The 24,158-nt window shown below is 37.9% G+C and overlaps 1 protein-coding gene and 1 long non-coding RNA gene across 2 annotated transcripts in view; both read right to left on the bottom strand.

Moving 5' to 3' along the window:
- The window catches only part of LOC128653249 (CD99 antigen), a 200,299-nt gene that overhangs the window by 163,585 nt on the left and 12,556 nt on the right, over positions 1-24,158 (bottom strand). The gene's annotated exons all lie outside the window — the stretch shown is intronic.
- Positions 557-2,786, bottom strand: LOC128653251 (uncharacterized). The gene is made up of 2 exons (XR_008401343.1): positions 2,122-2,786; positions 557-2,024 (listed from the first exon to the last, which is right to left on the bottom strand). It is a non-coding gene; the product is annotated as an uncharacterized LOC128653251 (long non-coding RNA).

Below are 24,158 nucleotides of genomic sequence, written 5' to 3'. Positions count from 1 at the left end.
TCCCACCCGCTCCCTCCCCGTGCCCGCCCCCGCCCTCCTGTGCACACGTCCGTGCGCGCCCCCCGGGCATCCCCGCCCACGATCCCGCCCCCCTCCACATCTCCAGGGCCATCGATGGCCGCCACCCGCCTCCCGGTACTGCTCCCACCCACCAACGAAGGAAGCCACCGATCTCCGGTGCAGAGAGGGCCACAGAGTGGCTCTCTCTGCATCGGATGGCTTCAAAAGGTTATTGCAGGATGCCTCCATATCGAGGCATCACTGCAATAACCGGAAAGCAGCTGGAAGCAAACAGGATCGCTTCCAGCTGCTTTCCACACCGAGGACGTGCAGGGTACGTCCTCAGGCATTAACTGCCTTTTTTTTGAGGACGTACCCTGCACGTCCTCGGTCGTTAAGGGGTTAAAGTACATTGGAAAGCGATTTAAAATTACATGCCCTATCTGAATCATGAAAGTTTATTTTGGACTTGACTGTCCCTTTAAAGATTAGGTAACATGCCTTTAACCTTGTCTCAACAGAGTGTGGATTCAGATATTAGAGCCCAAAGACAGAATGAGAATTTCTGTGTGTTTAATAACAAAAATATCAACACAGGTTACACAGTGCCAAATTATAAAGACATAAAATAAAATTGAACATCAAAAAAAAATAATTGAACATAAAAATACACAATATCTAAATTATTACCAAATGCATGAGACTGTATATGGAGAACCTTTCAGATGTTAGATGTTCGGGTCCCAGGGAAGTTCTAACCCAAGTCTAACATTTAGTTTCTAAACTCCACTTTTGTCTTGTCAAGGACACCGCTCTTGGGAGAGGGGGGTGCGATGGGGTCCTACACTTGAACCAGAACATCAAAAACAAATTCTGCTACACATGCTGTTCGTGGCTGCTGCAGAGAAGCAGCATTGGTATACTTCATTCTGGAAGTCTTCATGCAGCAGCTGCACACTGGCTGACTTATGCCAGCAGGATACAGGGGAGCAGAAACTGCAGAGGGGTGCAAATCAAGCTGTACAGCAGGATAATCAGCACTGTCATTTGCTGCTACGGTTTGTGAGCAATACATTGGAGCACAATGAGACTAAACAGCGCCACACCTCCTTGCCCCAAGCATGACCTAGAAATAATCTAGATGCACAAACCTAAATTGTAGGTGTGGCTGGCAGCAGCATGTGGCAGGGTAAGCAAGCTACACAAATCGCTATCTTAGGGATCCAAGCCAGGGCATCAGGATCTAATTTTAATGCACCAGTGGTGCCACGGTTTATCAAGCCCTGTTTTAAAAAGAGACATTGTACACATGATTTTTCATTGCATAAATGTGTTGTAGATTATCCATTTATATATAAAATATAAGAGAAAGATAGAAAAAAATACCAGGGTATATAAGATTACCCTAGAACAGCAAGGGAATAAACGGCACACATAGAAGACTTTCAAAAATTTATTTATAATAATTTCCCAAAAATACACTTAAGTATATAGCGATATCTTATCTGTCAATGTCAGCTACCACTAAAGACAGCAAAATCTACAACATTTTAAGTGCACTTAGACCTAATACTTTCCCTATGCTATAAATTACAAAAAGACATCATAAACAATAAGGGGTTAACCAGAAAACTCATGTTTATAACGAATGTTACATAGAATCTAATGTTTATAGGACATTTATAGTAAGTAGGCAAAATACATGTTAAACATATGGCTGCAGTCCAAACAGAGGTGAACTATATTATGTATCAAAAAGCGCTTGTTTTTCCTCTTTATATATACCAGGGAATCTTCTCTTAAGGCAAATAAATGTGCCGCAAGTAGTACTGCTGGATAAAGAGTCTCTAGCAAGTGTAATAATTCAGTTGGAAAACACAGCATATACGGCATATACTTAGCTTAAGTCCTCCGGTTTTTGTTGTTTCCACTTGTCTTCTGCTTGCAAGCACCTGTGATGATTACTTGGCGTGTGACATCAGCAATAGTGGGAGTGGTCTCTCGTCACCAGGGACTATGAGTGGCTATAGACAGAAGGATCCATTTGAATCAATTTTGCATTGTAAGTTTTGCCAAGAACTTTGACAAATGACTGTATCGCAAAGTTATGTATATGTTCACCTATCGTATAGGCGCATCTTCCATTGCACTCCAATAGCACACTCCTCAAAACCACTTACTCCACTGTCGGAGTCACACCTGAAAGATTCGTAGCTCACTTTAAAGGTACAGCTGCATGTATAGAGCCAAAATGTCTCTGAAGAAACAAAAGATTCAGGGAATAGGCCTGGACAGGTGCACTAGAAATCCTGGCCCACGGTACATTCGACAGGTACCTGGGTTCTCATAAACACATAGTGCCAACGCACGTTTCTCCCCCACCTCCAGTATGTGTTACAGGGGATCATCAGGGCATGTCATATCCATTTATATAGCCCACTTGGGAGTGTTTTTGTTTAAAAAATTATAGTTTTGCTTTTTTTTTTTATTTAAATTTTATTTAATAATACTGCACTGATTTTCAAACTCCTAAGCAAGCCCCAAAGTTTCAGATGTATAAACTGGCTGGCTCCTGTTTGTCTAATCTGTCTTTTCATATGCATGGGGGGGGGGGCATAAGGGGCAGCTGCCCAGGGCCCAGTTTCTGTTGAGGGGCCCAAGAGTCCTAAAAAAAAAAAAAAAAAATTTATGGTTCATACCAGACTGCTGATGTGACATGGGGAATAACACACATTCAGTCCTAATACTGTCAAAGTCAAAAGTACTCTGCTTATATATTTTTTTTTTTAAAAAAAACTGTGCCAGACCGTGCCGGTGTCATGTGACATGCCAAGCTATTGCCATGTGCTGTTTTAGATGTGCACTGTGCAGCACTGAATACAAAGCCCTAACTCAGCATCCAGCCATTCTCACTGCATCATAAAAGTCCTACTGGGGTTACCACTGTTACCAGGTAACTGCTCTAGTGGTGGGGATTGTTTCTGGGTAGGGCTGACTGTAGGCGCATGCAGCAGAAAGCTGGAGTGTCAGGCATGTGAGGACTTGAGCGTCTGTGCAGCTGCATAAACTGCTCTCTTCAGTCTTGAGGCTGTGTGACTCATCTCACACTGTATCCATGCAGTCTTGGACAGACAGCATCCAGTCTGCTGGTCCCCTTAGCCCTGCTCTTTCTGCTGTGGCCCTAAGATCAACTAACTGAAGTTTGTTAGGGGAACAGTGCTTTGTAGAAAGGTGTCAGTGGGAAGAATAAGTGAGTGCACACACACCCCTCCCCATGCAGCATTGTCTAGTGCAGGGTGAGAGGGAACTTGTTCCTAGCAAAGAAGTGACATGTGCTGCTGTGGCTGATTTATAGTGTCATGCTGATACTTCCGTTCACACATTAATGTAAGGTTTATTTTTATAGTTTTTGTTTTCTCTCTGTCTCAGATTTTACAGCTTCCCATAGTAGTTCTGCTGTTCCAGTCAGTAAACTTATACTGCACCTCCATGCTTCCTCCTCAGTCTTTACCTTGCTTTGCTCCTGTTTTGCCCTAAATCTCTTTAAAGGGACATTATACACTCATTTTTTCTTTGCATAAATGTTTTGTAGATGATCTATTTATAAAGCCCATAAAGTTTTTTTTTTAAATTAATGTATAGTTTTGCTTATTTTTAAATAACATTGCTCTGATTTTCAGACTCCTAGCCAAGCCCCAAAGTTTTATGTGAATACGCTCGACTACCTACTCCAGCTTGCTCCTGTTTGTGTAAAGGGTCTTTTCATATGCAAAAGAAGGGGGAGGGGGGGGGGAGTGTCTTATTTGCCACTTGCAGTGGGCTTTCCAGCTACCTTTTCAACAGAGCCAAACTGACAGCTTCTAAGTAAGTTTTTAAACAGTTTAATACTGGATTTTTATATCAGTATCTGTGCATCTTATTCTTTATAGTAGTGTCTATTACATGCAGTTATATGAAAATGAGTGTATACTGTCCCTTTAACCAGCTAACCTCACACCAGAATCACATTCAAAAGAATATTAAATTAATCCACAGTGGAGGAATTTATATATTTATTTACTTATTAGTACTGCTTAGGTCCAGTTTCACATATTGCAATTTATTTCATTTTTTTAAATGATTAGCTCAGCAGTGGATAATCCACTGCTGGGCTAATAATACTAAAAAAAATTTTAGTTGTTTTTTGGGATGTTGGGGTGGAGAGCAAAATTGTATGGGGGGGCCCCAAGAAAATGTTTGCCCAGGGTCCAAGCAATATTAAAGATGGCCGGGGGGGGAGGAGAGAGAGAGAGAGAAAGAGTATCTGCTCCCAGCCTCTTTCGTTGTTGCTGGTGTTCCAGCTAACCTCATCAACAGTGCTAAACTTGGAGCTTCTAAGTACATTTTTAAAATTGTTATATACTGGATTTTTAGATCAGTATCTGTGCATATTCTTCTTTAAAGTAGTAGTATTACATGCAATTATATGAAAAATTGGTGTATACTGTCCCTTTAACGTATTGGCTACAGAAAGCCATCTAAACACAGCCAGTAGAATAAACTACACTCCCAGTGCGATATAGTAGAGATAAGTAATATTTTATTTTTCAATTGCTCTTTGATATAAATATACGATAAGGAAGCATTTTGTGTAAATATTTTTTTTTTTAATATATCCGATTTCCCTGCAAGCTCAGACCATTTTGATGGGTTGTGGCATCAAAAAATATAGCTATTTCATGTACAAAAAATATAACCCAAAAGAACAAATTTTAAACTCTGCTGCGGGTGTAACAATTGAAAACACATTAAAGGGACAGTCTAGTCCAAAACTCTAAGTTTTGACATCAAGCTATAAATGCCTTGTTAGGGCTGTGGCAGGAAGTAATTTACCCTGGACAAATTAAAAAAAAAAAAAAAAAAAAAAAGTACAATAAATTTAACACTAAATTATAAGATACATTTTGCAATGATTGCCATTAAAAAGTTACAGTAAATTTAAAAATATATAACCATATGTCCACCTTGCCAACAAACGTAACAAATTTAGTGCCCGCACTCCAAAACCTAGGAGCCAAATTTAAGTTTTCATGAATACATGTGCCCTGACGCAGAAGCATTTTCTCACAGCATTTGTTATTTAAACCTTCCACAGCTATTCCCCAAAGATTCTGCCATTTGACGCTGTGTCTGCCCCCCACATCCCAACAGGATTAAGTTACAGCAGGTGTTTAAATAAATACCCAATTACAAAAACAAAGCCGAAGAGCAGCAGCCAGAAAACTAGCCCAAACTTAAAACTGTAATCGAATGGTTCCTTGTCACATTTGTGTAGTTTTAGAGGGCATAAAATGCATTCTATCCTTAGTAATACAGTTCAGCGCCATGGATTTCCCAATGCAAATTGTTTATACAAATATAAAATACCTATTTGCCCACATGCTTTAGCTTATTTTGTTTTCAGTTCAGCTAGATGTTTGTACTTATGTGAAGCACCCATCATGTCTGTTCCATGCTCAAACACATGAAACGGACACTTAACTTGTTATAAAAGCAAATGTAAAGAGCACAGCAGGGAAATTCATATCTGAATAAAAATAAAATTAGCAACACATTATTTTGCATACAAAATGAACGGGTATTTAAAAAAAAAAAAAAAAAAACACGAATATGAAACCCAAAATATTTTATGATTCAGATAGTGCTTACAATTTTAAACAATTTTACTTCTATTATTAAATCCTCTTGGTAACCTTTGTTGAAGAGTGAAGTCATGCACTACTTGAAGCTAGCTGAACATATAGGATGAGCCAAAGACAAGAGGCATAATGTGCAGCCACCAATCAGTAGCAAATTCCTGGTAGTGCATTGCTACTGCTAAGCCTACCTAGGTATGTTTTTCAAAAACAGATAGCAATAGAATGAAGAAAATTAGGTAACAAAATTGTATGCTTTATCTGTATCATGAAAGTTGATTTTAAAACGTTACTGTCCCTTTAAAAACTTCCAATTGCTCTAAGGAGCTATTAATATTCCCATCCACACAATAAGATTATATTATTGCTCACTTGCTGATAAAACACACAGCTCATTTGGTACATAGTAACGCACCCCACCACAGCAAAATTACTTTACACCCATTGGATGCCAAGTATTTTTATGGACAATAGCTGGCAACCCACCTCCCTTATTAAGATATACAGATGACAAGGTAAAAATGTGCCTTTCCAGCATCCTTGTAAAGGACTTCATAGTACAGAGTTACATTTTTTTTTACATGAGCAGATAGTTTTAGAGATTTAGAGAACTGGGCCTTAAAGGGACAGTATACACCAATTTTCATATAACTGCATGTAATAGACACTACTATAAAGAATAATATGCACAGATACCGATATAACAATCCATTATAAATCCGTTTAAAAACTTATTTAGAAGCTCTCATTTTGAAGAGGTAGCTGGAAAGCCCACTGCAAGTGGGGAATAAAACACTTCCACCCCCCCCACCCCATTCTTTTGCATATGAAAAGACCCTTTACACAAACAAGAGCAAGCTGGAGTAGGTATCCATCAGTATTCTCCTAAAACTTTAGGACTTGGTTAGGAGTCTGAAAATCAGAGCAATGATTTTAAAAAATAAGCAAAAAAAAAACTACACTTTAAAAAAAAAAAAAAAAAACACAACAACCTCACACACTATGGGACTTATAAATAGATCTACAAAAAATGTATGCAAAGAAAAATCTAGTTTATAATGTCCCTTTAAGACCTGGAAGCTATAATGAGGCCTACTAGTGCTGTTTATTTTGTCCATCATCTCTCTAAATTGCAAAAAGTTTGTTTAAGTTGAGATATTTACACTTTTAAAAAGGTAAGGTATTCTTCCTTAAAGGGACAGTATACACCCAATTACAAGACACTGCTGTTTGTTTGCTATAGATCATCATATCAGCCAAGTATAAACCAACAAACAACAATTAACATCCTTGTTGCAGTAATGGTTTTACAATAGTCAAACTCCACTGGGGCTTTAGTCTGCAGACAACATAGCTAGTCATGGTCTTATTTGCATAAATAGCTTGCTTTTGAAGTTTTTATTTGTTAAAGCCAACTAGGAAAAGAAATGTAAGCAGGGTGAGCTTTTAGAAGTTTACAGGGAGATTTTTCTGGTCTGATAACTTAAAAAGCCACATTTTTAAGAGAAATATGACATGAAGTGGTCAAAATAATGAAAGTATATTACAAAGATGTTTTACTATGCATGATTAAACCTTTAGGGTCAGTGTGTTTACTGCCACTTTAAATTGCTTATGTGCAGCACAGTAGACATGTAGAAGACTTCTGCTAGGTCATTTCAGTGAAGATTTGCATAAATTATTCTGTTTTAGGCAAATCCCACAACTGCACAAGTATCAAGCACAGGTTATGTATCTGCCAGAAGGAAGAGAAAAGTCTAATAGTAATTTATTAAAAACATGGTAGACATAACCAGCCTCTTAACTGCAGTGAATGAGAGACACAATTAAGGAATCAATCAAAAGCAACGTTAAAGGGAAACTAAAGCCAAAATTAAAGACTTTCATGATTCATTAAAAAAAAGGGACAGTAAAGTCAGACGTTAGCAATTTAGACAGAGAATACAATGTTAAACAACTTTCCAATTAACTTCTATGTAATTTGCTTCCTTCTCTTGTTATCCTTTGCTGCACCTGATCTTTCCTAGATAACCTTTTAGCAAAGAACCTAGGTTATAGTTGCCGTTTGGTGGCTACATACATACATACAGATTGTCATTGTCTCACCCATGTGTTCAGTTAGAAACCAGTAGTGCATTGTTACTCCTTCAAGAAAACATACCAAGAGAATGAAGCAAATTTGATAATAGAAGGAAACTGGAAAGTTGATTAAAATTGTATGTTCTACATTTTTTAAGTTTCATGTCCCTTTAAAAGCATAGAGTTTTAAATCATCTTTCCAGTACACTTCATTATCAATATTTGCACACATCTTGAGGCATTAGCATCTACTGAGCATGTGTAATATAATATAATATACAGGTAGCCCTCAGTTTACGCCGGGGTTAGGTTCCAGAAGGAATGGTTGTAAATCGAAACCGTTGTAAATTGAAACCCAGTTTATAATGTAAGTCAATGGCAAGTGAGGGAGATAGGTTCTAACACCTAATACATTATTTTTAAAGCTTTGAAATGAAGACATTACATGCTAAACAGCATTATAAACCTAATAAAATAATCACACAACACAGAATATATAATTAAACTAAGTTAAATGAACAAAAACATTTGCTAAACAGCATTATAAACCTAATAAAATAATCACACAACACAGATTTCACTTGCATTTTTCAGCAAACAGTTATTTCTATGCATTCCAATCTGGACGGATTTATAGACAGGAATATCTTGTTCCTTTTAAATCTGCTCAATAGCTTAGGTCTGGTTAAACTGATTAATTTCAGCTTGCTTTGCTGCAACACAAGCGGACAGCTCCACCTACTGGCTATTTTAATAAATGCACTGCTTCTCAATGCTTTTCAATAGCAGTCACATGACTGGAAAAAAAGGTTGTTATTCTGAAACGGTGTAAATTGAACCGTTGTAAGACGAGGGCCACCTATAATATATACACACACATACACAAATACACTTTAATTGGTTGATAGCGGTCACATGGTATATTGGGCAGGGGGATTAAAAGGACACTGAACCCAATTTTTTTTCCTTTCATGATCCAGATAGAACATGCAATTTTAAGCAAATTTCTAATTTACTCCTATTAACACTTTTTTTCATTCTCTTGGTATCTTTATTTGAAAAGCAATAATGTAAGTTTAGATGCCGGCCCATTTTTGGTGAACAACCTGGGTTGTTGTTGATTGGTGGATAAATTCACCCACCTAATAAAAGAAGTGCTGTTCACTGACTGAACCAAAAATTAGCTGGCTCCTTACCTAGATGCTTTCTTTTTCAAATAAAGATAGCAAGATAACGAAGAAATATAATAGGAGTAAATTAGAAAGTTGCATGCTCTACCATGAAAGAAAAAAAAAAAAAAAAATTGGGTTCAGTGTCCATTTAAAACAATCTTAAATTTCTCCAAAAAAAAAAAAAAAAACAACTACTGATAAATTTGAAATTCTAAGTACTGTTGCACGGTCTTTTTATTGCGAGTTTATGGATTATGCAATTCTGCAGTATTTAAAAGGAACAGCAACTGTAAAATTGTGTCAGGGGACAGTAAACATCTTAAAGGGACACGGAACCCAAAATAATTTCTTTCGTGATTCAGATAGAGCATGCAATTTTAAGCAACTTTCTAATTTACTCCTATTATCAATTTTTCTTTGTTCACTTGCTATCTTTATTTGCAAAAGAAGGTATCTAAGCTTCTTTTTTCAGAACTATGGACAGCACTTTTTTATTGGTAAATTAATTTATCCACCAATCAGCAAGAATAACCCAGGTTATTCACCAAAAATGGGCCGGCATCTAAACTTACATTCTTGCATTTGAAATAAAGATACCAAGAGAATGAAGAAAATTTGATAATAGGAGTAAATTAGAAAGTTACTTAAAATTGCATGCTCTGTCTGAATCACAAAAGAAAAAAACAGAATTTATGCTTACCTGATAAATTACTTTCTCCAACGGTGTGTCCGGTCCACGGCGTCATCCTTACTTGTGGGATATTCTCCCCCAACAGGAAATGGCAAAGAGTCCCAGCAAAGCTGGTCACATGATCCCTCCTAGGCTCCGCCCACCCCAGTCATTCGACCGACGGACAGGAGGAAATATATATAGGAGAAACCATATGATACCATGGTAACTGTAGTTAGAGAAAATAATTCATCAGACCTGATTAAAAAACCAGGGCGGGCCGTGGACCGGACACACCGTTGGAGAAAGTAATTTATCAGGTAAGCATAAATTCTGTTTTCTCCAACATTGGTGTGTCCGGTCCACGGCGTCATCCTTACTTGTGGGAACCAATACCAAAGCTTTAGGACACGGATGAAGGGAGGGAGCAAATCAGGTCACCTAAATGGAAGGCACCACGGCTTGCAAAACCTTTCTCCCAAAAATAGCCTCCGAAGAAGCAAAAGTATCAAATTTGTAAAATTTGGCAAAAGTGTGCAGTGAAGACCAAGTCGCTGCCTTACATATCTGGTCAACAGAAGCCTCGTTCTTGAAGGCCCATGTGGAAGCCACAGCCCTAGTGGAGTGAGCTGTGATTCTTTCAGGAGGCTGCCGTCCGGCAGTCTCATATGCCAAACGGATAATGCTTTTAAGCCAAAAGGAAAGAGAGGTAGAAGTCGCTTTTTGACCTCTCCTTTTACCAGAATAAACAAACAAGGAAGATGTTTGTCTGAAATCTTTAGTAGCCTCTAAATAGAATTTTAGAGCACGGACTACGTCCAAATTGTGTAACAAACGTTCCTTCTTTGAAACTGGATTCGGACACAAAGAAGGTACAACTATCTCCTGGTTAATATTTTTGTTGGAAACAACTTTCGGAAGAAAACCAGGCTTAGTACGCAAAACCACCTTATCTGCATGGAACACCAGATAGGGCGGAGAACACTGCAGAGCAGATAACTCTGAAACTCTTCTAGCAGAAGAAATTGCAACCAAAAACAAAACTTTCCAAGATAATAACTTAATATCTACGGAATGTAAGGGTTCAAACGGAACCCCTTGAAGAACTGAAAGAACTAGATTTAGACTCCAGGGAGGAGTCAAAGGTCTGTAAACAGGCTTGATCCTAACCAGAGCCTGAACAAATGCTTGAACATCTGGCACAGCTGCCAGTCTTTTGTGAAGTAAAACAGATAAAGCAGAGATCTGTCCCTTAAGAGAACTTGCAGAAAGGATAGAATCTTAGGAATTTTTATCTTGTTCCATGGAAATCCTTTAGATTCACACCAACAGATATATTTTTTCCATATTTTATGGTAAATTTTTCTAGTTACAGGCTTTCTAGCCTGAATCAGAGTATCTATTACAGAATCTGAAAACCCACGCTTTGATAAAATCAAGCGTTCAATCTCCAAGCCGTCAGTTGGAGGGAAACCAGATTCGGATGTTCGAATGGACCCTGAACAAGAAGGTCCTGTCTCAAAGGTAGCTTCCATGGTGGAGCCGATGACATATTGACCAGGTCTGCATACCAAGTCCTGCGTGGCCACGCAGGAGCTATCAAGATCATGAGGCCCTCTCCTGATTGATCCTGGCTACCAGCCTGGGGATGAGAGGAAACGGTGGGAATACATAAGCTAGGTTGAAGGTCCAAGGTGCTACTAGTGCATCTACTAGGGTCGCCTTGGGATCCCTGGATCTGGACCCGTAGCAAGGAACCTTGAAGTTCTGACGAGACGCCATCAGATTGATGTCTGGAATGCCCCATAATTGAGTTATTTGGGCAAAGATTTCCGGATGGAGTTCCCACTCCCCCGGATGGAATGTCTGACGACTCAGAAAATCCGCTTCCCAATTTTCCACTCCTGGGATGTGGATCGCAGACAAGTGGCAGGAGTGATCCTCCGCCCATTGAATTATCTTGGTCACTTCTTTCATCGCCAGGGAAGTCCTTGTTCCCCCCTGATGATTGATATATGCAACGGTCGTCATGTTGTCTGACTGAAACCTTATGAATTTGGCCTTTGCTAGTTGAGGCCAAGCTCTGAGAGCATTGAATATCGCTCTCAGTTCCAGAATGTTTATCGGGAGAAGAGACTCTTCCCGAGACCATAGACCCTGAGCTTTCAGGGATTCCCAGACCGCGCCCCAGCCCACTAGGCTGGCGTCGGTCGTGACAATGACCCACTCTGGTCTGCGGAAGCTCATTCCCTGTGAGAGATTGTCCAGGGTCAGCCACCAACGGAGTGAATCTCTGGTCTTTTGATCTACTTGAATTGTCGGAGACAAGTCTGCATAATCCCCATTCCACTGTCTGAGCATGCACAGTTGTAATGGTCTTAGATGAATTCGTGCAAAAGGAACTATGTCCATTGTTGCAACCATCAATCCTATTACTTCCATGCACTGCGCTATGGAAGGACGAGGAACAGAATGAAGTACTTGACAAGAGCTTAGAAGTTTTGATTTTCTGACCTCTGTCAGAAAAATCCTCATTTCTAAGGAATCTATTATTGTTCCCAAGAAGGGAACTCTTGTTGACGGGGACAGAGAACTTTTTTCTTTGTTCACCTTCCATCCGTGAGATCTGAGAAAGGCTAGGACGATGTCCGTATGAGCCTTTGCTTTTGACAGGGACGACGCTTGAATCAGGATGTCGTCCAAGTAAGGTACTACTGCAATGCCCCTTGGTCTTAGAACCGCTAGAAGGGACCCTAGTACCTTTGTGAAAATCCTTGGAACAGTGGCTAATCCAAATGGAAGTGCCACAAACTGGTAATGCTTGTCCAGAAAAGCGAACCTTAGGAACTGATGATGTTCCTTGTGGATAGGAATATGTAGGTACGCATCCTTTAAATCCACGGTAGTCATAAATTGATTTTCCTGGATAGTAGGTAGGATCGTTCAAATAGTTTCCATTTTGAACGATGGTACCCTGAGAAATTTGTTTAGGATCTTTAGATCCAAAATTGGTCTGAATGTTCCCTCTTTTTTGGGAACTATGAACAGATTGGAATAAAATCCCATTCCTTGTTCTCTTATTGGAACTGGATGTATCACTCCCATCTTTAACAGGTCTTCTACACAATATAAGAATGCCTGTCTCTTTATTTGGTTTGAAGATAATTGAGACCTGTGGAACCTTCCCCTTGGGGGTAGTTCCTTGAATTCCAGGAGATAACCTTGAGAAACTATTTCTAGCGCCCAAGGATCCTGAACATCTCTTGCCCAAGCCTGAGCAAAGAGAGAAAGTCTGCCCCCCACTAGATCCGGTTCCCGGATCGGGGGCTATCCCTTCATGCTATTTTGGTAGCAGTGGCAGGCTTCTTGGCCTGCTTACCCTTGTTCCAGCCTTGCATTGGTTTCCAGGCTGGTTTGGGTTGTGAAGTATTACCCTCTTGCTTAGAGGATACAGAATTAGAGACTGGTCCGTTTCTGCGAAAGGGACGAAAATTAGGCTTATTATTAGCCTTAAAAGACCTATCCTGTGGGAGGGCGTGGCCCTTTCCCCCAGTGATGTCTGAAATAATCTCTTTCAAATCAGGTCCAAATAATGTTTTACCTTTGAAAGGAATGTTAAACAATTTTGTCTTGGAAGACACATCCGCTGACCAAGACTTTAGCCAAAGCACTCTGCGCGCCACGACAGCAAACCCTGAATTTTTCGCCGCTAATCTAGCTAATTGCAAAGCGGCATCTAAAACAAAAGAGTTAGCCAATTTAAGTGCTTGAACTCTGTCCATAACCTCCTCATACGAAGATTCTTTACTGAGCGATTTTTCTAGTTCCTCGAACCAGAAACACGCTGCCGTAGTGACAGGAACAATGCATGAAATTGGTTGTAGAAGGTAACCTTGCTGTACAAAAAGCTTTTTAAGCAAACCCTCTAATTTCTTATCCATAGGATCTTTGAAAGCACAACTATCTTCGATAGGAATAGTAGTGCGTTTGTTTAGAGTAGAAACCGCCCCCTCGACCTTGGGGACTGTCTGCCATAAGTCCTTTCTGGGGTCGACTATAGGAAATAATTTCTTAAATATAGGGGGGGGGAACAAAAAGGTATGCCGGGCCTTTCCCACTCTTTATTTACTATGTCCGCCACCCGCTTGGGTATAGGAAAAGCGTCGGGGGGCACCGGAACCTCTAGGAACTTGTCCATCTTACATAATTTCTCTGGAATGACCAAATTGTCACAATCATCCAGAGTAGATAACACCTCCTTAAGCAGTGCGCGGAGATGTTCTAATTTAAATTTAAATGTCACAACATCAGGTTCAGCTTGATGAGAAATTTTTCCTGAATCTGAAATTTCTCCATCAGACAAAACCTCCCTCATGGCCCCTTGAGATTGGTGTGAGGGTATGTCAGAACAGTTATCATCAGCGTCCTCTTGCTCTTCAGTGTTTAAAACAGAGCAATCGCGCTTTCTCTGATAAGTAGGCATTTTGGATAAAAGATTTGCTATGGAGTTATCCATTACAGCCGTTAATTGTTGCATGGTAATAAGTATTGGCGCACTAGATGTACTAGGGGCCTCCTGTGTGGGCATAACTGGTGTAGACACAGTAGGGGATGATGTAGTATCATGTTTACTCCCCTCATTTGAGGAATCATCTTGGGCAATATCATTATCTGTTGCAATACTGTCCTTACTTTGTTTGGACACTATGGCACAATTATCACATAAATTTAAATGGGGAGACACATTGGCTGTCATACATATAGAACATAGCTTATCTGATGGTACAGACATGTTAAACAGGCTTAAACTTGTCAACAAAGCACAAAAAACGTTTTAAAATAAAACCGTTACTGTCACTTTAAATTTCAAACTGAAAACACTTTATTACTGAATATGTGAAAAAGTATGAAGGAATTGTTCACCAAAATTTCACCACAGTGTCTTAAAGCATTAAAAGTATTGCACACCAAATTTCAGAGCTTTAACCCTTAAATTAACGGAACCGGAGCCGTTTTTACATTTAACCCCTATACAGTCCCAGAATGAGGCTCTGTCTATAACTAGAAAGGCCCCCATCTGAAAAAGGTGTCCAACACAGTGCCTGCCGTTTTTCTAAACATTCCCCAAGATTATAATACCAATAATTAGTTAGAATCTGCATAATATGCCTAGTAAAGCAACTGTTTTAGCCCAGAAAAATGTCTACCAGTTTTTAAGCCCTTTTTGAAGCCCTTTATTCTTTTATGTTTAACTAAGAAAATGGCTTACTGGTCCCCATGAGGGGAAATGACAGCCTTCCAGCATTACATGGTCTTGTTAGAAATATGGCTAGTCATACCTTAAGCAGAAAAGACTGCTAACTGTTTCCCCCAACTGAAGTTACTTCATCTCAACAGTCCTGTGTGGAAACAGCAATTGATTTCAGTTACTGTCTGCTAAAATCATCTTCCTCTTACAAACAGAAATCTTCATCCTTTTCTGTTTCAGAGTAAATAGTACATACCAGCACTATTTTAAAATAACAAACACTTGATAGAAGAATAAAACTACATTTAAACACCAAAAAACTCTTAACCATCTCCGTGGAGATGTTGCCTGTGCAACGGCAAAGAGAATGACTGGGGTGGGCGGAGCCTAGGAGGGATCATGTGACCAGCTTTGCTGGGACTCTTTGCCATTTCCTGTTGGGGAAGAGAATATCCCACAAGTAAGGATGACGCCGTGGACCGGACACACCAATGTTGGAGAAATTTGGGTTTAGTGTCCCTTTAAGATTTTTATACAAAACGTTCATAATAAAACAACTTTGCAATATGCTTTCATTGTTTATTTTGTCCACTTTTCATGTAAAAGAGCACTAATTGCTTGGAATGCACCTGCTGACTTTTCTAAATAAGGCAAATCGTGGGTGGAGTTTGGCTATTAAAAATAGAAAAAACTGCAGAAGAGAAAAAAAGAAAAACATGTATTTAATAAAAAAGTTAACTTGTCTCAGACATTCTATAGCAAGAACAGAAATGTAATTACAAGGTGTCTGTCCCTTTAAAAGTAACAAAAAAACTTTAGACTGTTTAAGATTACACACAGTCACGCCTCTCCCCCTCTGTGGAGTGCTTTACTGGCATCACTTCCATACCTGCCAACATCTCCCAAAGGCTATCTTGGACAGGCAGTGGCCAAAAGGAGGGGTGGAACCATGGGTGTGCAGAAGACAGGACATGGATTGTAATGGACGGTGACCGGGCTAAATCTAGCATATTGCAAGTATTCCCTTGAAATCAGGACATTTGCCCTGAATGTTAAAAGGGACATTCCAGGCAAAACTGAAATGCACATAGATCAATTACATTGTTAAATAGAAATATATTTACAATATACAAATTAGCAAAAATTCCATTAAAAGTTATCACCGTTTTCGTGTTAACATTTATCTCTGCACATGCATGTGAAGGATAGCTAGATATTCTCAGTGCATAAATACTGCAGCACCTTAGGCTCTCAGAGCAACTGCTGCTTTCAAAATTGCTGGTGCACAGTGCATACTAAAATATGTAGAAACAGCTATAGCTTTTACTAGAAGCATTTTTGCCAATACATATATATTAAAAAAATGATTAAGAAGTGAAATGCACCCCGTGTCCATTCCAATTTTGGCTGGAATGTCCCTTTAAAAGCTGCGTGATGGACAGCAGGCAGACCGCCTAACCCATGACAATACTAGAACAGGAGGAGGAATAAACTTCTGCCCGGCTGCTGCACCTAGACCTCTAAAACGACATGGAAGATAAAACGGAACTTACATAATTCTAATAGAGCATAAGATTTTAAACATTAATTCTTAAATACAATCTACTGCGATTACCAAATGTGTGTTTTTGTAGAAACTTAGCACTTTTCTATGAGTGCATATACAAATACACTTTATAGTGCTTGCGTCTTGAGAACTAAATATATAACAGTTTTTTTTATGTATCCGTCCACAAAATGTACATCTCTCCAGAACACAGGACCATCAAGCATTTAATCAATGCAGTGACAAAGGGCAATAATGACTTAAAGGGACAGAATTTTTTTATTTTTTTTATGGAAAATGATTAGTTATGCATAATGAAACACTTTTGCATTATTTTGTCATTACTTTGCCCCCTTTTCATGGAGTTTAGCTCAAAAACACATTTTTAATTCCCAGAACTTAAAATGAACCTGCTGACTAGGGATGTGCATTTGGATCATTGAGGAAGAGCCGCTCGTTCCCTTTTCGTACCAGGATTGATTCCTGAAAAAAAATGTATACTCCGGCTACAAAAATATCTGAAGGGAAAGAGCAGGTCCTTACTTCAGCATTTGGATCCACACTAACAATCCAAATGCACATTACCTACTGCCGACTTAAAAGCTAACTCTGCTACATAAATCCCTAAAGGTCTTTATCAGATAACCTCTAAACAATGCATTTTATACTTTATGAAAGTGACTAGCCTTGTCTGCTGACTAAAGCCCATATTGGTTCCTCCAAATTAGATAAATAGTGGGTGGTTTGGTTAAAAAAAAAAAAGAATAAAAAAATAGAATGTTATTTTGTTTTAAAGTGAAAGTCAATCCTAACGTTTGTGAAACGCTAGGATTGACTATTTAAACAAATAATGGGTACTTTCATTCATGAAGTATAGAAAATATCATGTAGAAAGCTCCTTTGTTTCAACCGATCGCCATTCTGAGCCGCTAACTAAGCCCACAGCAAAAAAATGTTTTGCTAAGAGGAAACGTTTTCACCTCTTACCAAATAGCCGTGCAGTAAATCCAGCTCCCAAGGGCGCCAAGCCAGGAATACAGCACCGCTATTGGCTAAGAGGTGAAAACATCACCTGTGATCTTTCTAGCAAAACAGTGATCTGCCGTGGGCTTCGTTTGCGGCTCAGAATGGCGATCGGTTGAAACAAATAAAAGCTTTCTACATGAAGTATCTTATACTTTATGAATGAAAGTCCCCTTTTCTTTAAATAGTCTATCCTTTCACTTTAACAATAAGGTGTCGTTCTGCCTTAAAAGAGATGGCAATATTAAACATTAAAAATTCTGAATCTGTGCATTATTTTATGTGTAATTGACACCTTTGTTCATGCACACAAATTTACAAATACCATTTATTTGTTCAGTTGATTTGAAACCACAACATTTTAAAATGGCTTGAGCATTCAGGTAAAAATCAGATCTCTTTATTTTATTACTTTTGTACACACGCATGATTCCTTATCTTAGATTTGTCTGTGAACCAAAAAACAATACTTGAGAGAACAAAGGAAATCTTTTTTCTTTTTTTAACTAAACTCTCCTACACCACACTGTGAGTGTAATTTCTTCTGATGGCTGTGCATACATAGCTTGTCAATAGCCTATACGTAAAGTATAGAAACTTTCAGTATAGATGTGGATACCACAAGCTAAATCAGCTATTTCAAATTCCCGAAATAAGGGTAAAAGGAGCTACTTGTAAACAATTTAATACACTCCAGCAGGTAATATTGATCACTAGGAGTAATGTTTTTGGGTAAATTGTTCTTTTAATTTTGACATTCATGTCCCTTTAACTTTCATTAAAGGGACAGTCTACAATAGAATTGTTATTGTTTAAAAAGATAGATAATCCCTTTATTACCCATTCCCCAGTTTTGCATAACCAACAGTTATATTAATGTACTTTTTACCTCTGTGATTACCTTGTATCTAGGAACCTTCTTCCAGCCCCTGATCACATGACTGACTGTTTATTATCGTCTTGCATTTATCATTGTTTTATACTAGATCTTAAATAGCCCCCTGTGCCTGAACACAGTGTTATCTATATAGCCCACGTGTACTTTCTGTCTCTGTGTTGAAAAGAGATTTAAAAAGCATGTGATAAGAGGCAGCATCAAAGGCTTAGAAATTAGCATATGAGCCTACCTATGTTTAGTTTAAACTAAGAATACCAAGAGAAAAAAGCAAATTGGAAAGTTGATTAAAATTAAAAGTGCTATCTCTCTGTAATCTCCAATCATACCCTGACAGCTTTAACAAAGTTTGGGATAGTTGGTAATCTTCTTAGGTTCATAGGAAACCTACATGCTCAATCCCAAACAAGGTTGATAATAAAGGACACCGTCTCATCCCCAATTGTGCTGGAAAGAGGAACACGTCAGGGTTGCCCTCTTTCCCCGCTCCTTTTCGACATAGCTATTGAACCGTTGGCTATCATGATTAGGGATTCCCTGGAGGGCATAAGGATCCGAGATTATCAGATAAAAATTGGTCTATATGCTGATGACTTATTAATTTATATATCCAATACTAAATTAAACATCCCAAAACTTCTTCAAATAACCGATCATTTTGGCTCTCTCTCGGGATATAAAGTAAACAAATCAAAATCTGAAACTCTCTGGTTGAGGAAAAACAATAGCTCTATCTTAGATATTCCATTTAGAGTAGTCACGGATTCTTTTAAATATCTAGGGATTCATATCCCACTTAACTTACGGGATCTATACAAGCTTAATATATCACCCATACTAATTTCTATCAAGGATAAACTTAAATCTTGGCAGAACTTGCCCCCATCAGTCTCGGGTCGGGTAGAATTATTTAAAATGATTCTCCTCCCTAAACTTCTATATATCCTTCAGAATGTACCACTGCTCTTGTTAGAAAAGGACGTCCGCTTTACTAACGCTGCACTTAGTCAATTTATTTGGCAGGGTAAGAGACCTAAAATATCCCTTGCTAAAAACTTAGTATACCCAAAGAGTCTGGAGGTTTAGCACTACCGAATATTAAATTTTACAATCTTAGCTTCCTGGCGCGCATAGTAGCTGACTGGACGTATACAAAAAATTATATCCTAAATAATGAGTTAGAATCAAACATTTGTAAGCCTTATCTTCCAGTGGCTATGATCCACTCCCTGACACGGGAACTGCCCGCAATTATTAAAGGGCTGACTACAATATATATCCCGATTAAGGCTTGGGGTAAATTAACTAAGTCCCTTACAATATCCAGAAGTGTTTCGAAACATCTCCCCATAATAGGGAACCCACAATTTCAAGCTGGTATAAATTCAATAATTTTTAACAGGTGGCATAACGCTGGACTGGACAAAATAATCTACTTATTAGATCAAGATAGGAAATGCTTTAAATCCTTTGAGGAACTTAAAACAGAATTTAATCTTTCTAACAGAGACTTTTTCTCTTACTTGCAAATAAGACATTTTACTGCAGAACTAATTAAACAGCAAGGATACCGTTGGACGCTAGGTAAATTGGAAAACTGGCTAAACTTGACAAAAAATGGCCAGATGTCCATTACCCCATGCTACAATATACTTAATACAAGCAGAAGTACTACTCTACTAGATACCATGGCATTAAAATGGTGTTCACTAATACCCCAGACCAATATTGACTTAAAAACCATCCAACTATCAATAAGTAAAGTAGCTGCCTCTACGATATCTGCCACCTGGCGGGAGGCCCATACTAGGCTCCTCCATAGGACATACTTTACTCCAGAGAAAGGCTTTAGAATACACAACCAGCAGTTTAATAAGTGTCCCAAATGTTCCCTTCAGGCGGCAGACCTGACCCATATGTTTTGGTTTTGCCCTAAGATTAGAAGATTCTGGAATAGATTAGAATATTGGCTAAGGACTACATTAAAAATTAATATACCTCCCCTATCATGATATCAAATCATATTATGCCTAAAGATGGAAAATTCTCATCATGATTATGATAAAATAATAATTCTTTCCATCTTAACCACTAGGTACATGATTTGCAAAAAGTGGAAAAACAACAGCACTCCCAACAATTCCCGAAATTAGGAATTATTTAAAAAAACAATGTATATTAGAGCAAAAGAACATAGATATTGATAACGAATCAGACATAAGGAAGTTCTTTAGTAAATGGGCATTATTTATAAAATCACTCCAGGAAATTGAAATTGACTATTTAATTTTTCCCTTTAAATATTCTGAGATAGTTGCCCTGGGGGCATGGTAGATGGGGAGATTGCGGAGAGGAAATCAGTTAAATTGTTTTTTTCCTCTTTTTTTTTTCTTTTCTTTCCCTTTTTGGCTGTTGGAACAGACTGATCTTAGTATGTAAATTGTAATCAATGTTTGTTATGGGTAACAAGGAAAGATAACCAGCCCTGCGGGGCGCAAATATATCATCGGCAGGGGGGGGGAGAGAAGGGGGGTGTGAAAAACTCTAAGGCATTCTCAGAGACAAATGAAGTAGATAGTGTTTATCTTATTGAATAATGCTAAACACAATTTTTGATTGATATGCTAAGCAGAATTAGCACATTATTGTATAAATTATGCAAGGCCATTAAGCCTTAATGTGTGTTAGTGTTTCTTTATTTCTTGCAACTTTTTGTTCTAAACAACAAATGTATCATGTAACATCTGTTTTTTTGTCTTGGTTTATAAATCAAAGATATAAAAAAAAAAAAAAGTGCTATCTGAATAATGAAAGTTTAATTTATACTAGACTGTCCCTTTAACTGCTCTCCCTTTAAAGGGACAGTGTACCCTAAATGTGTGTTCCTAATTATCCCAATACTGAAACTTTCTATACTTAAAGGGACAGTATACTATAAAATTGTTTTTCCCTTAATGCGTTTTCAATAACTTTATCAGATGCATGAGATTTGCTTTTTAAAGCAAATTTGTGTATACGAATTAGCCGATTTTGTGTTTTGAAGCCACAACCTAATACAATGGGTTGAGCTTGTAGGTATAATCAGATCTCATTACTTTATCACATTGTGTACATATACCTGTCCATAAAAACAATGGAAAATTAACATCTCTTCTATAATCCACTGGGAGTGTATTTTTTTTTTTTTTTTACTAGCTGTGTTAAACACAGCTTGGCCTTAAGGCCAAAAACTTTCAGGATGGGTGGGGATACCACAGGCTAAATATACTATTTCAAATGCCAATATAAAAAGGGTAATGGAAATACTTGTAAACAATTTAAATACACTCCAGCAGGTAAAGTGGATCATTGGGAACAAATTAAAGAGTACAACATTTTTGAGTAAACTGTCCCTTTAAGTATAGGGTATAGAAAAGCTGTGTAAACATAGCCAGCCAAAGAAATAAAACATTAATTTTTCAATAGTTCTCTATCTTTATAATTCCACATACATAAGAGATATGATTTCCCTGCAAGCTCAATCCATTTTAATGAGTTGTGGTTGCAAAGAACAAAAACAGCTGTTTCATATACATAAACACAAATAAGCAATGTATCACATTTTATACTCTGCTAGTATAACAAGTCACTAGAAACACTGTCCCTTTAATTTCTGCTTGGGGCTACAGACTATATTCACTGTTCTATTCCAAGCAATCGAGAGATAAAAATCACTGTAGCAGTAAAGTGACGCTTACCTGCACAAAATAAATACTAGCACACAAGTGCATATACACACAAAGGGCAGACATGAGATGGGGGGGAGGTAGAGATCTATGAATGGAATGAGGAGGATTTAAAAATAAAAATACAAACACACAAAACATTGAGGGCTGTATTGTAGTTAGAGAGCATTATTTAATTCATAATATTTCTCAGCTCATTCCCCTTAACTGAATTTTATAGCGTGGACACTATGCGCAAAAAAATTTTTAAAAAAATCAAAACGTTAAAAAGGATACACAGCTCATAGGAAGCTGCTACATCTGTTTAAGGGAGTGGCAGAAAATGTTGCTCCAACAATGAGTAAAAAAAAAAAAAAAAAAAGTGATGACAAAGTGCCCCATTGTTTCCACTTAATGTAGTTTAGTCATAGGATTAGTCTTCTTGAGCACATAAAAACCTTTTATCATTCTAAGCTTTTCTTTGAATATATTTTTACCTCTGCAAACATTTTATTAACTACTTCACAAAGTTAAAAAAAAAAAAGGAGTGAGATGTATTTGTATTATTATTCCTCACACTCACCTATACATACATATGCCTGGGTGCTTACTTGTGGTATACAATTAGTATATAGTTCATTCATTCAAGGGCACTCGCAGGTCTTGGCATAAAAAACATTTTAGGTGTAGCTGTTGGCATGCTGCAGGGTAGAGGGAAAGAGAGGCACCCATGGGTGTCTTGTGCAGTCTAAACCAGGACCTTATTTTAAAAGGATATGAAACCCAAAATGTTTCTCTAATGATTCAGAAAGAGCATACATTTTTAAACCACTTCCTAATTTACTTTTTTTATCTCCTGGTATATTTTGTTGAAAGGCATACCTAGGTAGGCTCAGGCACTGGGAGCTAGCTTCTGATTGGTGGCTGCACATACATGTCTCTTGTTATTGGCTTATCAATGTGTTCAGCTAACTCCCAGTGGTGCATTGCTGTTCCTTCAATAAGTGATATCAAGAGATTGGAGCAAAATTGATAATAGAAGTAAATTGGAAAGTTATTTAAAAATATTTGCTATATCTGAATCATGAAAGCAACATTTTGGGTTTCATATCCCTTTAAGGAGCCAGTGGATTTCTAGCGCCTGGGTTTGTCGAGCCCTGCTCAAATATGTTAAAGTGCTAAAAGTGTGTATATGAAAACATTGTGACCAGCCTGATAAAATAAAAAAGTTCCAATTTACTTTTAAGGTGATGTGCTAAACCCCCCCCCCCAAACGACTTTAGTGTACCTTTAATCTGTTCTAACAACATTCAGACTGATAATCTGTTACTATTGGAAGGCTGCAGAAACATGTTGTAATTGCAAGTTGTTTAATTTCCTGTTAAAGAGACAGTATACTCTAAAATTATTTGTTCCCTTAATGTATTTTCAATGACTTGTTATACCATACCGAGTATAAAATGTATGATAAATTGCATTTTCTTGTTTGTGTATATATGAGTTAGCTGGTTTTGTGCTTTAAACCACAGCCTATTACAATAGGTTGAGCATGTAGCTAAAATAAGATCTCATTATGTTATCACTTTATGTACACACACTTGCTTCCTTATATTTGTATGCAAAACAAAGATCAATACTTCGAGAGAACAATGGAAAATTAAAATGTTATTACTTAATTATCCTGCATCCCACTGGTACTAATTTATTCTGCTGGCTGTGTTTACATAGCTTGTCAGTAACAGACTTCAAAGACCAGTAAATACAGTAGATTTGCATACAAAAAGCTAGCGGCCGATTGGTTGCGAATCTGCAGGGGGCGGCATTGCTTAAGCAGTTCACCAGATTGTGTGACTTCCCAGGTTTTTATTCTAAGAAACGGTATTTGATTATTTTATATTACGATATTTTGTATTGGCAGTAGGTGGTAGTTCATTTAAAACCCATATATCAGTATTGCCACACAATTGAGACACCTTAAAAAGGACATTGTATTGTATTATTTTTTACATTTAATTTTTTATCATAAGGCAATCTAATCAAATTGAAGAAGATGGTATTTAACATTCAAGCAAAAACATTCCTAACTAAATACTGCCTAATAGAACAAGCCAAAGTGGTCAAATATTTCTAACGTTACACTGTCAAA

Source organism: Bombina bombina, chromosome 3 (genome assembly GCF_027579735.1).
Source record: "Bombina bombina isolate aBomBom1 chromosome 3, aBomBom1.pri, whole genome shotgun sequence".
Lineage (NCBI taxonomy): Eukaryota > Metazoa > Chordata > Amphibia > Anura > Bombinatoridae > Bombina > Bombina bombina.
This window is presented reverse-complemented; position numbering and strand designations above follow the sequence as displayed.